The sequence below is a fragment of the Stomoxys calcitrans genome, chromosome 3 (genome assembly GCF_963082655.1).
Source record: "Stomoxys calcitrans chromosome 3, idStoCalc2.1, whole genome shotgun sequence".
Taxonomy (NCBI): Eukaryota; Metazoa; Arthropoda; class Insecta; order Diptera; family Muscidae; genus Stomoxys; species Stomoxys calcitrans.
This window is the reverse complement of record NC_081554.1, coordinates 92,197,332-92,209,780: the sequence shown is the minus strand read 5'-3', so window position 1 is coordinate 92,209,780 and position 12,449 is coordinate 92,197,332.

Genomic DNA, 12,449 nt, shown 5'->3' with positions numbered 1-12,449 from the left:
TTCTCTGAGGATGGCAAAATCCGCATCGTTTGCGTGCCGGGTCACAACGGAGTAAGGGAAAATCAAATGGCAGATGATTTGGCTGTGAAGGCCAGAGGACTGCCGTCAATAAACTTGGTTAACCCGAGGCCTTTCGGGTCAACGCAGTTCGAGTTAAGGGAGTGGGCGACGAATGCGCATGCAACATTGTGAGTATTGATCAGTTTTTGAAAAAAGTGATTAAAAAATTGTATAATTTAAAAAAATTATTCAACTCTTTTTTTAAATTTTCAATAAATTTTTTAATTGATCCAATTAAAATTATGATTGAAAATTTGAAATTTTTAATAAATTTTTTAATTGATCCAATTCTCGATTTCGATGCAAACTTATGTTAAGCTCCTGGAACAAGAATTGGAGGTTTATGTTTGAAACCATTATCACTCCTTAGACATAAAACACCCCCTCGGATGTTTCCAGGGATGCCAACATAGTGCTTTTCGCACTAAATGTAGTGTTTTTTTTTTTTTTTTTTTTTAGGTCACCAAAACACGAAAGATACCAGCTAGTGCCAAAAACGCACTATTCTGAGAACAAATCAAATTCTGAGCTCTGTGGAGGATACTTCTGAGACCTCTAGGTTAAGGAAGATTCTGTCCTCGGTGGGTATATCCAGAAGTCAGAGAATGTAAGAACAATGTCTAGAGAGGAAACACTGGAACTACTCGTTGATATACATTTCCCGGGAAATTCTCCAACGGACAACGTGGCACCAGAAGAGGTTGTCACTGATATGCTTTCGTCGGAGTTTATTGGGGAAATTGTGTCTGAGTCGAAAATCCTTGAGGCGATAAGAAGTTTCGACTCCTTTACGTCACCAGGCCCTGATGATGTATCACCGGTTGAATTACAAGCTGTGTCTGATGGACTGGTTCCCTGACTTAGGGAGATATACTCTGCTTGTATCAGAATGCCATATTCATATATGGAGGGACACGAAGGTCATTTTTATTCCGAAAGCAGGAAAACTCTAGCACACGAAGGCGAAAGATTTTCGTCCTATTAGTCTGTCATCCTTTATGCTGAAGACTCTTGAGAGGTTGATAGAAACATCTAAGGGCAAAGATCCCTGAATATTCCCTGTCACGGCCGCAGCATGCATTTAGTAAAGGCAAAACCACTGAAACAGCCCTTGCTGACCTAGTCGGCTACATAGAGGGTTCTCTCGCTGTCAAGGAATATACCATGGTAGTATTTCTTGACATTGAAGGTGCTTTCAATAATGTTAAACCGACGTCAATCATGAAGAAGTTGGAGTTTCTAGGCATCAACTCTACCTTAAGAAAGTTTATTAATAAATTACTTACTAAAAGATGCATTACGCTTGGCATGGGATCTGTGGATCTAAAAGATGGGTCAGCAGACGAACACCTCAAGGAGGTGTACTCTCTCCTCTACTTGAACAATATATTATTGTCTCTGGATGAAAAAGGCGTAAAAGTGGTCGCGTTTGCTGATGACGTGGCAATGCGGTTAGGAGAAAGTTTCCCTGCATTCTAAGAGATATACTTCAGAAAGCTCTACGTGCAAAAGCAAAGTGGGCTACCGAAAGTGGTATAAATCCGTGCAAGACAGAAGTAGTTCTTTTTAGCAGCAGATACAAGTTGCCTACAGTGGAACCTGTCTAATTGGGTGGAGAGAATGTTTCATTTACAGAAAGCGCAAAATACCTGGGTGTTTTGCTGGACAGAAAATTGAACTTCAAATCCAACATTTTGAAGAGGGGAAGAAAGGCCACTCTTGCCCTATACACCTGCAAGAGAGTCATTGGCAAAAGTTGGGGATTTAGACCGCGTGTCATGCATTGGGTATATACTGCAGTTGTCAGACATATTCCACTATTCCTGATAAAACCTATTGGAACTACGATATCCCTGGTAACAGAAGTTACATAGACTTCTATACGGATGTTTTCAAACTAAACGACCAGGTGGGATTTGGAGTGTGCTGTAAAAATCTAGAACTAGTCATATCGAAGAGGTTACTAGACCACTGCAGTGTGTATCGAGCAGAGATCCTTGCAATTAAGGAAGTGGTGGAATGGCATAGATATAATGTCATTACGACGATAGGCATAAATCTCTTCTCGAGACTAGGAACTACCCTACACATTCCAGCGAAACTGGAATCTGTTGGTATGCATCTAGCGACATGTAAGACAAGTTTTCAGGACCAGGCTCGAAGGACAACGAATGATAGATGGTCACAAGGAGGGGGCTGTGATCATTCTAAAACTATGTCTGTCATTGGCTAGAACAGACGTCTCAGTCATTGTATCAGTCATGACAGGTCACCGTCTAATCGGAAAGCATGCTGACAGACTGAAGGTTGCCAGCAACGAAGCTGTAGGGACATTGAGGAAGAAGAGACTATAGAACACCTTCTGTGTGTGTCCCGCGCTAGCAGTTAGGAGTTCCACTTTAGGTTCTCATTTCTTAGATAACCTGTCTGATTTAGCGGGTGTGAACATTCGCAAGTTATTGGGCTTTTTAAGGCATCTTCCTTCATCTGTTCCTGTGGTATCACAATGGACGAAAACGTCTAAGTGTTAAATGGTAGACTGCCACTTAAACCTAACCTAACCTGATACGATGATATGCTTTGCCCAATGTTTAGTAAAATTCTCGCTTATTTCAAAATTAACCGTTTAAGGAAATTTACTAACTCCACCTGAATCGTAAGCGATTTTATCTATACTCACGAGTAACAAATTGCTAATTTTGCCCATGAACATTCCACTAAGGAACAGGGGCAAACTTTTCACATATCAATGAGTGCAGTTCGATTCAAGTTTAAGCTCAATGATAAGGAGAGAAGTTTTACATAGCATAGTACATCACAAATGTTGCCAGCATTATTAGGAGGGGAAAACCACAGTTTTTTTCTGATGGTCTAGCTAGGATTCGACACAGGCGTTTAGCGTCATAGGCCGACATGGTAACATCTGCGCTACGGGGACCTCCAAGTTACTTTTATTCATACAACGTTTATTTTCTCACTCTTTAGGAAATTTTAACTAATCGTGGCTAATCATCATGGACTAACGAGTATTACTACGAGTATTATTTACGATAAGCATTTTTCTGAGTGTAGGGTTAATTTTTGGAGGGCGTATGCCTGACAACAAAACCAATAATAGGTCTTACAACTGCTCTTTTGCAGGTGTATATGATTGCCTTTCTCGCCCTTTCCATGATCTGCAGATCGCAAGCCTACCGTAACACGTCTTCTGCCTTGATGCATTGAGTTTCTAGCTTTTCAATGATAGACTTCCTTTTTGACACATTTGAAGGGATCCTCAACGCCTAGAAGTGTAGGCGAATAGATAATTAAAGGTTGTTTCTGTGGACTTACATTCTCTGACTTCGAAATGTTCCATACAGTTGTGATGTATAGGATCTTCCATAGCCTAGAGGCCTGGGATATATCTTCCACGGAGCTGCGGCAGTCTTCGACAGCCAAAACTTACGCTCTTTAATAGAGATGTACTACCACTGCTCTATAAGTTTCAGATCAGTGGTAGTACATGCAAATGCAAATTTCGGATTGCGTACCTAGGGGGGCGCCCCACCCCAAAACCTACCAAAATATATTTATACACCAATCACGACAATATGGGACTCAAATGAAAGGTTTTAGGATTAGAAAATGTATCTGATATCGAATTGTCGTATAAAGTATTTGGGGGACCACCAAAACCCCAAAACACCACTTAATGGGACATATTTACCGACCATGGCAATATGGGACTCAAATGAAAGTTATTTGCGAGTAAAATACGAATCTGATATCCAAATTTGGGACAAAGTTTTTTGGGGTCCACCCCTTCCCCAAAACACCCCCCAAAAAGGACATATTTACTGACCATTACAATATGGGTCCCAAATAAAAGGTATTTGAGTGTACAATACGAATCTGATATTCAGATTTGGGACCAAATGTTTGAGGGGCCGCCCCGAGAAGATCCCCCAAAGAAGACAAATTTACGATCATAGCAATATGGGGCCCAAATGAAAGGTCTTTGGAAGTAAAGCACGAATCTAATATCAATGTTAACACCACCCAAATAGGAAGTATTTGCTAACCATTGCAATATGAGGCTCAAATAAGAGGTATTTTAAAGTAGATAACGAATATCCCCCAAACCGGTCATGTTTGCGACTATGGAAACATGTAGCTCAAATGAAAGGTATTTGGGAGTAGACCATGAATCTGACATCAACATTCAGCACCAACTGCCTAGGGGACGTCCCACCACCATAACAACCCCCAAGTAGGACGTATTTGCTCACCAAGACAATTCGGATCTTCAAGACAGTGGAGCTCGATATTCATAGTTATTAGGGCCTATACCCCAAACCGGACATTTTTGCTGGCTTTTGCAAAAAGGGGTTTAAATGAATGGTATTTGAGATTAGAAAACGAATTTGATGTCCAATTTAGAGGCCAATGGCAATATGGGGTTCAAATATATGAGAATAGAGCACGTTGCTGATATATTTTCAGGGCTTAGTGATTGGGGGAGCACCCCACCCCTAAATAGGACATATTTACCGACCATGTCAATGTGGGGCTTAAATGAAAAGAATTGGGAGTAGAGCAAGAATTGATACCCACTTTCGGGACCAATTTTCTGGGGGTCAACCCCTTTCCCACAATACCCCACAAACAGCAATTTTTTACTGACCATCGCAATATGGGGTCAAATAAAGATATTTGGGAGTAAAATACGAATTTGATATCCAAATGTAGGACCATGTATTTAAGGCATCACCCCTTCCCCAAAACACCCCCAAAAGGGTAATAATTTTTCGACCATGCCAATATGTGGCCCAAAATGAAAGGTATTTGAGATTCGAGAACGAATTTGATAACCAATTTTGGGACCATGTGTTTGGGGGACGCCTCATCCTGTAAACTCCCCTTAAAACCAATGGCAATATGGGGTTTAAATAAATGGTATTTGAGAAAAGAGCACGATGCTGATATTTATTGAGGGCCTAGTATCCGGGGGACCACCTCACCTCCGAAAACACCCCTAAATCAGACATCATGAGAATATCGGGGTGAAAAAAAAGTATTTTAAGAATGGAGTTCACCTTACATCCAAACTTAAATATATATATATATATATATATATATATATATATATATATATATATATATATATATGTATATATATATATATATATATATATATATATATATATATATATATATATATATATATATATATATATATATATATATATATATATATATATATATATATATATATATATATATATATATATATATATATATATACATATATATTAAACAAGATGATAAGAAAGGCACAAGATAAATAGTTAGATTTCTAGATTTCTAGAATTAGCACATGACTTTCTAGGGCTTCAATGCTGTAAAATTAATCATTCTGAAGAGTTTTTTTTTTCGAATTCTCATTCAAATTCATACCATACCTTAAATAGAAAGATATGAATGCAGCGTAAACCAACAATATGAAATCATCTGACAAAAAATAAGATATCATGTGGGAAATGCGATACAGCGATAAGGATAAGATATGACATAAACATATAATTGTACAAATATTCTACATCCAATATGTGTATTTTGTACCACGCTACGCCACTTGATGACTATAGCTAAGAAGGCAGTATATACACAATTCATATCTACTGTGCGATTGTACAAAATTACTTACACCCATAATCATATTATGTCGACAAAACTTAGAAACAATATTTAATCAGACGTCCTCTAAAATTCTGCAGATTGGCCATGGTAAGTTGGCGATTAAAGAACATGTGTAGACACACATGTATGTAGGGGATAAGTACGTTATTAACACTGAGGCGCTTCAGTTGTAGGAGAAAACTGATAGCTTGTGCTATAGCGTATTGCTTTGAATATCTTTGTCTAGATTCAACACCACAGGTAAGGTGGATTAAAAAGATCAGGCCAAATGCATGTTCTCAAATTATACCTGTGTGATGGAGGCAGCCGATTGTACGAACCGGATTGACCCCGATAGACTCCTTTATCGGCAAGGGCGGCCGCTTTGAGTGTACAACACACTGCTTCAACAACAACAACAAGTAAAAAGGCATTACGTTCGGTCGGGCTGAACTATGGATAACCACCACCTCGGGTATATATGCAAACCCCTTTTCGCCACAATCAGGTGAAAATTGGATAACTTATGCACCCAAATTCGGCACAGACATTGAGTGGTCTAGTTAATATAAGTCACTGTTCAATTTTGTAGAACAAAATATTGGTCTTTTTGGCAGCTATATCCAAATATATACCGATCTGAACCATATAGGACACGGATGTCGAGAAGCCTTACATAAGTAACTGCGTCAAATTTCAACGATATCGGGTAATAAATGTGCTTTTTATAGGGCCAAGACTTTAGATCGAGAGATCATATGGCACCTACAACCAAATCTGGACCGATATGGACCATATTAAACAAGGATATAATAATTATCCTATTTTATTATCACTCCACTGCTATATAGCTATATCTTAATAGGGACTGGTCTCGAACATATTTTATTTAGGTCCCGAGAACTCATATACAAGTAACATTTTCAGACAATAAATCAGCTTTTTATGGGATTAAGACCCTAAAATGGAAAGTCGGTCTATATGACAGCTATATCTATATAATCCGATCTTAACCATGTTTGGGTCAAATGTCGGGAGGCTTAAAATAATTCACTGTTTCAAATTTCAGCGAAATCGGGTAATAAATAAAGCTTTTATGGGCTTCGGATCCTTTATCGGCAGATCGGTCTATGCGTCGGCCATATCTTAATAAAGTTCGATTTGAACCATATTTGGGTCAGATGTCGGGATGTCTAAAACTACTGCCTGTTTCAAATTTCAGCGAAATCGAATAAAAAATAAAACATTTATGGGCATAAGACCATATATAGCAGCTGTATCCAAATTTGGCCCGTTCAAGAACTTAACCAGCGGGCATCAATAAGACGCATCTGTGCCAAATTTCAGCTCAAAATCTAAATTTTGAAGGCGGTCGAGTGATTACAACAGACGGACGGACAGACACACAGACATCGTTAAATCGTCTTGGAATTTTACGAAATTTCGATGTGTTGCAAACGGAATGACTAAATGAATATACCCCTTATCCTATGGTGGTATGTATAAAAATCATACGAACGCGAAAGATTTTCGTTCTTTCAGCGAGAGAAACTTCTATGTAGCCGACTATGCCGTGAAGGCTTGTTACAGTGAACTTGTTGTTGTTACCGTGACAGGCGATCTCCAGGGATCTTTGCCCTAAGATAGATTTCTTTCAAACCTCTCTAGACTCTTCAGCATAAAGGATGCCTGTCCCGGTAACAACAACAAGTAACAGGCCTTCACGGCATAGTCAGTGACATAGAAGATTCTCTCGCTCTCATACACAATGGTAGCGTTTCTTGACATTGAGGGTGTTTTTAATAATGTTAAACAAACGTCAATCAAGAGGAAACTGGAGTTTTATCAATAGGTTAGGTTTAGATTAGGTTTAAGTGGCAGTCTGCCATCAGACTCGCTTAGGCGTTTTCGTCCATTGTGATACCACAGGAACAGAAGAAGGAAGATGCCTTCTAGTTCCTACCGTTGAACCATCCAGATCGCTTTAAAAAGCCCAATAACTTGCGAATGTTCACATCCGCTAAATCAGACAGGTTCTCAAAGAAATGAGAGCCTAAAGTGGAACTCCTACTGACTGCCACTGGAGGACACACACACAGAAGGTGTTCTATAGTCTCTTATTCTCCGATGTTCTCACAGCTTCTGCAAAAGTCATTGCTGGCAACCTTCAGTCTGTCAGCATGTTTTCCGATTAGACTTCTTCCGACTGCCACTGCGGGACACACACACAGAAGGTGTTCTATAGTCTCTTCTTCTTTGATGTTTTCACAGCTTCTGCAAAAGTCGTTGCTGGCAACCTACAGTCTGTCAGCATGTTTTCCTATTAGACAGTCACCTGTCATGACTGAGACATCTATTTTAGCCAATGACAGCAAAGCAGTAGACCTCTTCAAGTCTGGATAAGATCACATAGTTTTGGAATGATCACAGCCCCCTCTTTGTGACCATCTATCATTTGTTGTCCTTCGGGCCTGGTCCTGAAAACTTCTCTTACATGTCGCTAGAGGCATACCCACAGATTCCAATCCCTGGAATGTGTAGGGTAGTTCCTACTCTCGCAAATTCATCCGCTTTACAATTCCCTGTAATATCTCTGTGGCCAGGCACCCAGAACAGCACTCTTAGAGACATACTTCAGGAAGCCCTACATACGACAGTGAAGTGGGCTACCAAAATAGTCAAGGCATAAATTCGTCTAAGACGGAAATTCTTCCTGTATCCTTGGGAGGCCCCCACGAGGAACACTTAGGCATAAAAAGTATATAATAGCTATTCATCGCGGTCTGAAGTGGAAGATTAGTGCTTCTCAGGTATAGTGTTGTTTTGGGATGTTCTATAACAATTGATCTCCTGATGAATAAATGTTTTATACTGTTAATTAATTGGTATGAATGGAAGAGCGGTAGGGAGGTGAAGGACGGTAGGGAGATGAAGGACGGTAAGGAGGTAAAGGACGATTGAAGCGATGAGACAGACGATGGATGAGGTGCTAGTAGACTGCATCAAAAAGGTCGGTGAGTTAAAGGCTGCTATATCGTGTGAAGTCTTCGAAGCTGGTCGTGTGAATGTGAAGGTGGATGTATGGAAGTTCCTGTTGGTTTGGATGTTTTTGCACACGGTGTCGCTGCTATTCCTTGTATAATAGCAGAAGGTATACCGTGTTGTGTGAATGTTTCGGTGGCATTCCTGTTTTGGCTCAGACTTGTGCTGAGTCATTTTGGTTTATGCCACCTGTTTCCTAACGTTTCTATTTGTGGTGTTGCTACGGGATGGCGCTTCCATCATCCCACTAGGTGACCAGTCCGGAACTTTTTGGAGTTCAACTGGAAGTAGTTGGACTACGTGGTCGGACCATAGTCCTTAGTCTGGTACCATGGGAGTCAGAAGCCCTTGGAACTTCGCTTCCAGTCTGACTATGGTGAGGCCCCAGTTGGGAGCAACGTAATGGCTGTAGTTTAGACCTAAAATGCAGAATGTGTTGCATGTAATGAACCTAGTGTCGTGATCCAGAGTTCAGGAAAAAGTTTTAGAAGGTGCTCCGATCCTAACCAAGGGGGAGATCACGTCCAAACATCGTGGCATCGAATTGGTGCTCATGATGGCTTCGGTTATTTATGGGAGCGTTGGTAGACGCATTATATTCACCCGGGGTTAAGAACCCTGTAAGATAAGGCCAGCCTGCATAACACACCATAAGAATCTCATGGCAGCCTGTGCTATGTACCGGGATGACCCGATGTAGTTCTTCATCGGCAAGGGGTGCGGCCTCAGTGTACAACACACTGCTACAACAACAACCATAAGCCCTTGTCTCCTTGGGAGGAGAGAATGTTCCATTTACTGAAAGTGCATAATACCTGGTGGCCACCGTAGCGCAGAGGTTGCATGTCCGCCTATGACGCCTGGGTTCGAATCCTGGCAGGAACATCAGATAACTTTTCAGCGGTGGTTATCCCCTCCTAATGCTGGCGACATTTGTAAGAGGTGTCGCTCTGCGGCACGCCGTTCGGACTCGGCTATAAAAAGGAGGTCACATATCATTGAGCTTAAAATTGAATGGGACAGCACTCATTGATTTGTGAGAAGTTTGCCCCAGTTCCTTGATGGAATGATAATTATGCAATGCAAATGCGGAATGATAATCGCATTTGCATTGCATAATACTTGGGAGTTTTGCTGGACCTTTCAAATCAAACATCTTGGAACGGGAAAAAAGGCAACTCTTGTCCTATGCCCCTGCAAGAGAGCTATTGGCAAAAGTTAAGGTTTTAAACCGCGTGCCATGCACTGGGTGTATACTTCAGTTGTAATTAAAAATGGGCCACAATTAGTGGACTACTGTCTGGCCATAAACGCCTGGTTTTAGGAGATTTTAATGCACATTACGTTTCATGGCATTCTCCACTTGGTAACGACCAGCGGGGCATAGCTTTGGCAGAGCAGATTGAAGGCTCCACATTCTGCGCGGTGATGCCCTCACTACGATAACGAGGAGGTGCAGCTGCTCGCCAGACATTTCCATTGCATCCCCCGATCTTCTGAGTGAAGTATCCTGGCAAGCCGCTATTTCTTGGGATCAGACCACCTCCCCATTGAGCGACCACCCGACTACATAACCTCTGAGCGCCGGACGTTTATCAATCAGAAGAAGGCCGACTGGGCCGGTTTCAGTTGCCGAATACCCCAAGCAAATAAACAGGGTAGTCAAAGAATTTAAATGGAATTTGCGGAACACTTGGAGTAAAGTAACTTAGGTATCGGTTTAGGCATGATGTGGGCTACTGTTGAGTCACTCTCGAAGCCAGGAAGAAGGTGTGGCAGGAACTCTGTCAGTTTTGGCGACGTAACTGTTTTTGAGCCTGAAGAGATAAGGTTGTTTACAAGCCACCAAAAGCATTTGCTTCTCAGTTTATTGAAAAAGAAAGTTGTTCGTGATGTAGCTCAAACGTATTATTGTGATTGCATTTTATTTGACTTGAAAACTAACTGCTTTTGTTGGCGAACTCAAACACCTCGAAGTCAGTGTTGAGGTGTAAAAATTTCAACAACATCTAAAATGGTTCGGAAAGTGAAGGCTCGAATTCAACGAAATCGACGCTATAGTGTGGAATGTAATCGAATGGCTAAAGATCTGAAAGCGTCTCGTGAAAGGATCAACATATGTGTATTAAAAAACGAGCTCATGGTAAAGCCTTACAAGTTTAAAAAGCAGGATCCGAATATGTGTTTTCTAAAGAGAAGAATTTTCAAATTGAGCAGCTCGCAGACTCCCAAAACGATCGTGTTTACTTCACTGAGCGCACGGACGAGAATCTGAGCCTGCAAACGACTACGAGTGGTAACTTTCCATCTCAAGTGATGTTATGGAAGGCTGTGACTGCCGATGGCCGCTCTCCAATCGTTTTCATCGAACATGTCCAACATCTCCAACCATGTCCATCAAAGTAAATGTGATCGATTATCAGGAAAACATTTTGGAAGCTGTTTTGAAGCCGTGGGTTAGCAAACATTTCGGTCGTAGACCATGGACGTACCAACAAGACTCGGCTTCATCACATAATGGCATGGGTAAAAGCATGGGTAAACCACAAATGGAGGAGGCCACAGTTGCGCAGAGGTTAGCAGACGAAGCTGAACGCATGGGTTCGAACCCTGTCCTTTTTATAGCAGAGTCCGAACGGCGTGCCGCACAGCGACACCTCTTTGGGGAGAAGTTTTTACATGGCAAAGTACATCACAAATGTCGCCAGCATAAGTAGGGAATAACCACCGCTGAAAAATTTTCTGATGTTGCTGGCAGAATTCGAACCCAGCCGTTCATCGTCGTAGGCGGACATGCTAACCTCTGCGCTACGATGACCTCCCAACGATAGGAACTAGAGGATATATTCCTTCTCTTGTTCCTGTGTTATTTCAATGGACTACAATTTCAAGTGAGTCTAAAACAGTGGTGGGCACGCTAACACATGGGTCCATTACTTCCAAGCGCATGGGGAAAAGTTCAAGTGCACGTACACAATAATGGGCAGTGATGTTTGTGTATTTGCCCATCAATGGTCTAAAACCATAACCGTACCCCTAGCCTCTAAAACAATTCGTATTACCCCGTGCGGCGATTTTTCACATCTTCGGTGTATTGCCTTCAAAGTTAGTTCTTCGTTAGCAAAAAGCCATTTTTTTCGTAAGAATTTTTTTTAATTTTACGACAATGATCGCACATTTCTGTTGACTACAAAACCGTCTTCGATACTCCTTTACGTTCAAAGGTATTTCAAGCCATGTCTGAGTTTGGTATCCCTGCAAAATTAATAAGACTCTGCAGGATGACACTTGCTGATACGCGTTCCTCAGTAAGAATAGGAAAGAATCTCTACGAACCAAACGAGGTTTCAAACAAGGAGACAGCCCATCGTGTGATCTCTTTAATATCCTGCTGGAGAAGATTATACGAGATGCAGATGTGAATAGATATGGCAAACTAATCACAAGAGAACACATGCTACTCGCCTATGCCGACGACATCGACATCATAAGTCGGTCACCGGAAGTAGCCTTTGAAGGAATCGAAAGAGAGTCAGTAAAAATGGGTCTGGTAGTAAATGGAGATAAGACGAAATGGATGGTTTCAAGTCCGAGCTGATGAAGAAAATGGAGAAAGTTGGGAACCACAACTTGGAGATACTCAGTAATTTTATTTAGCTCGGCACCGCCGTAACCCAAACGAATGA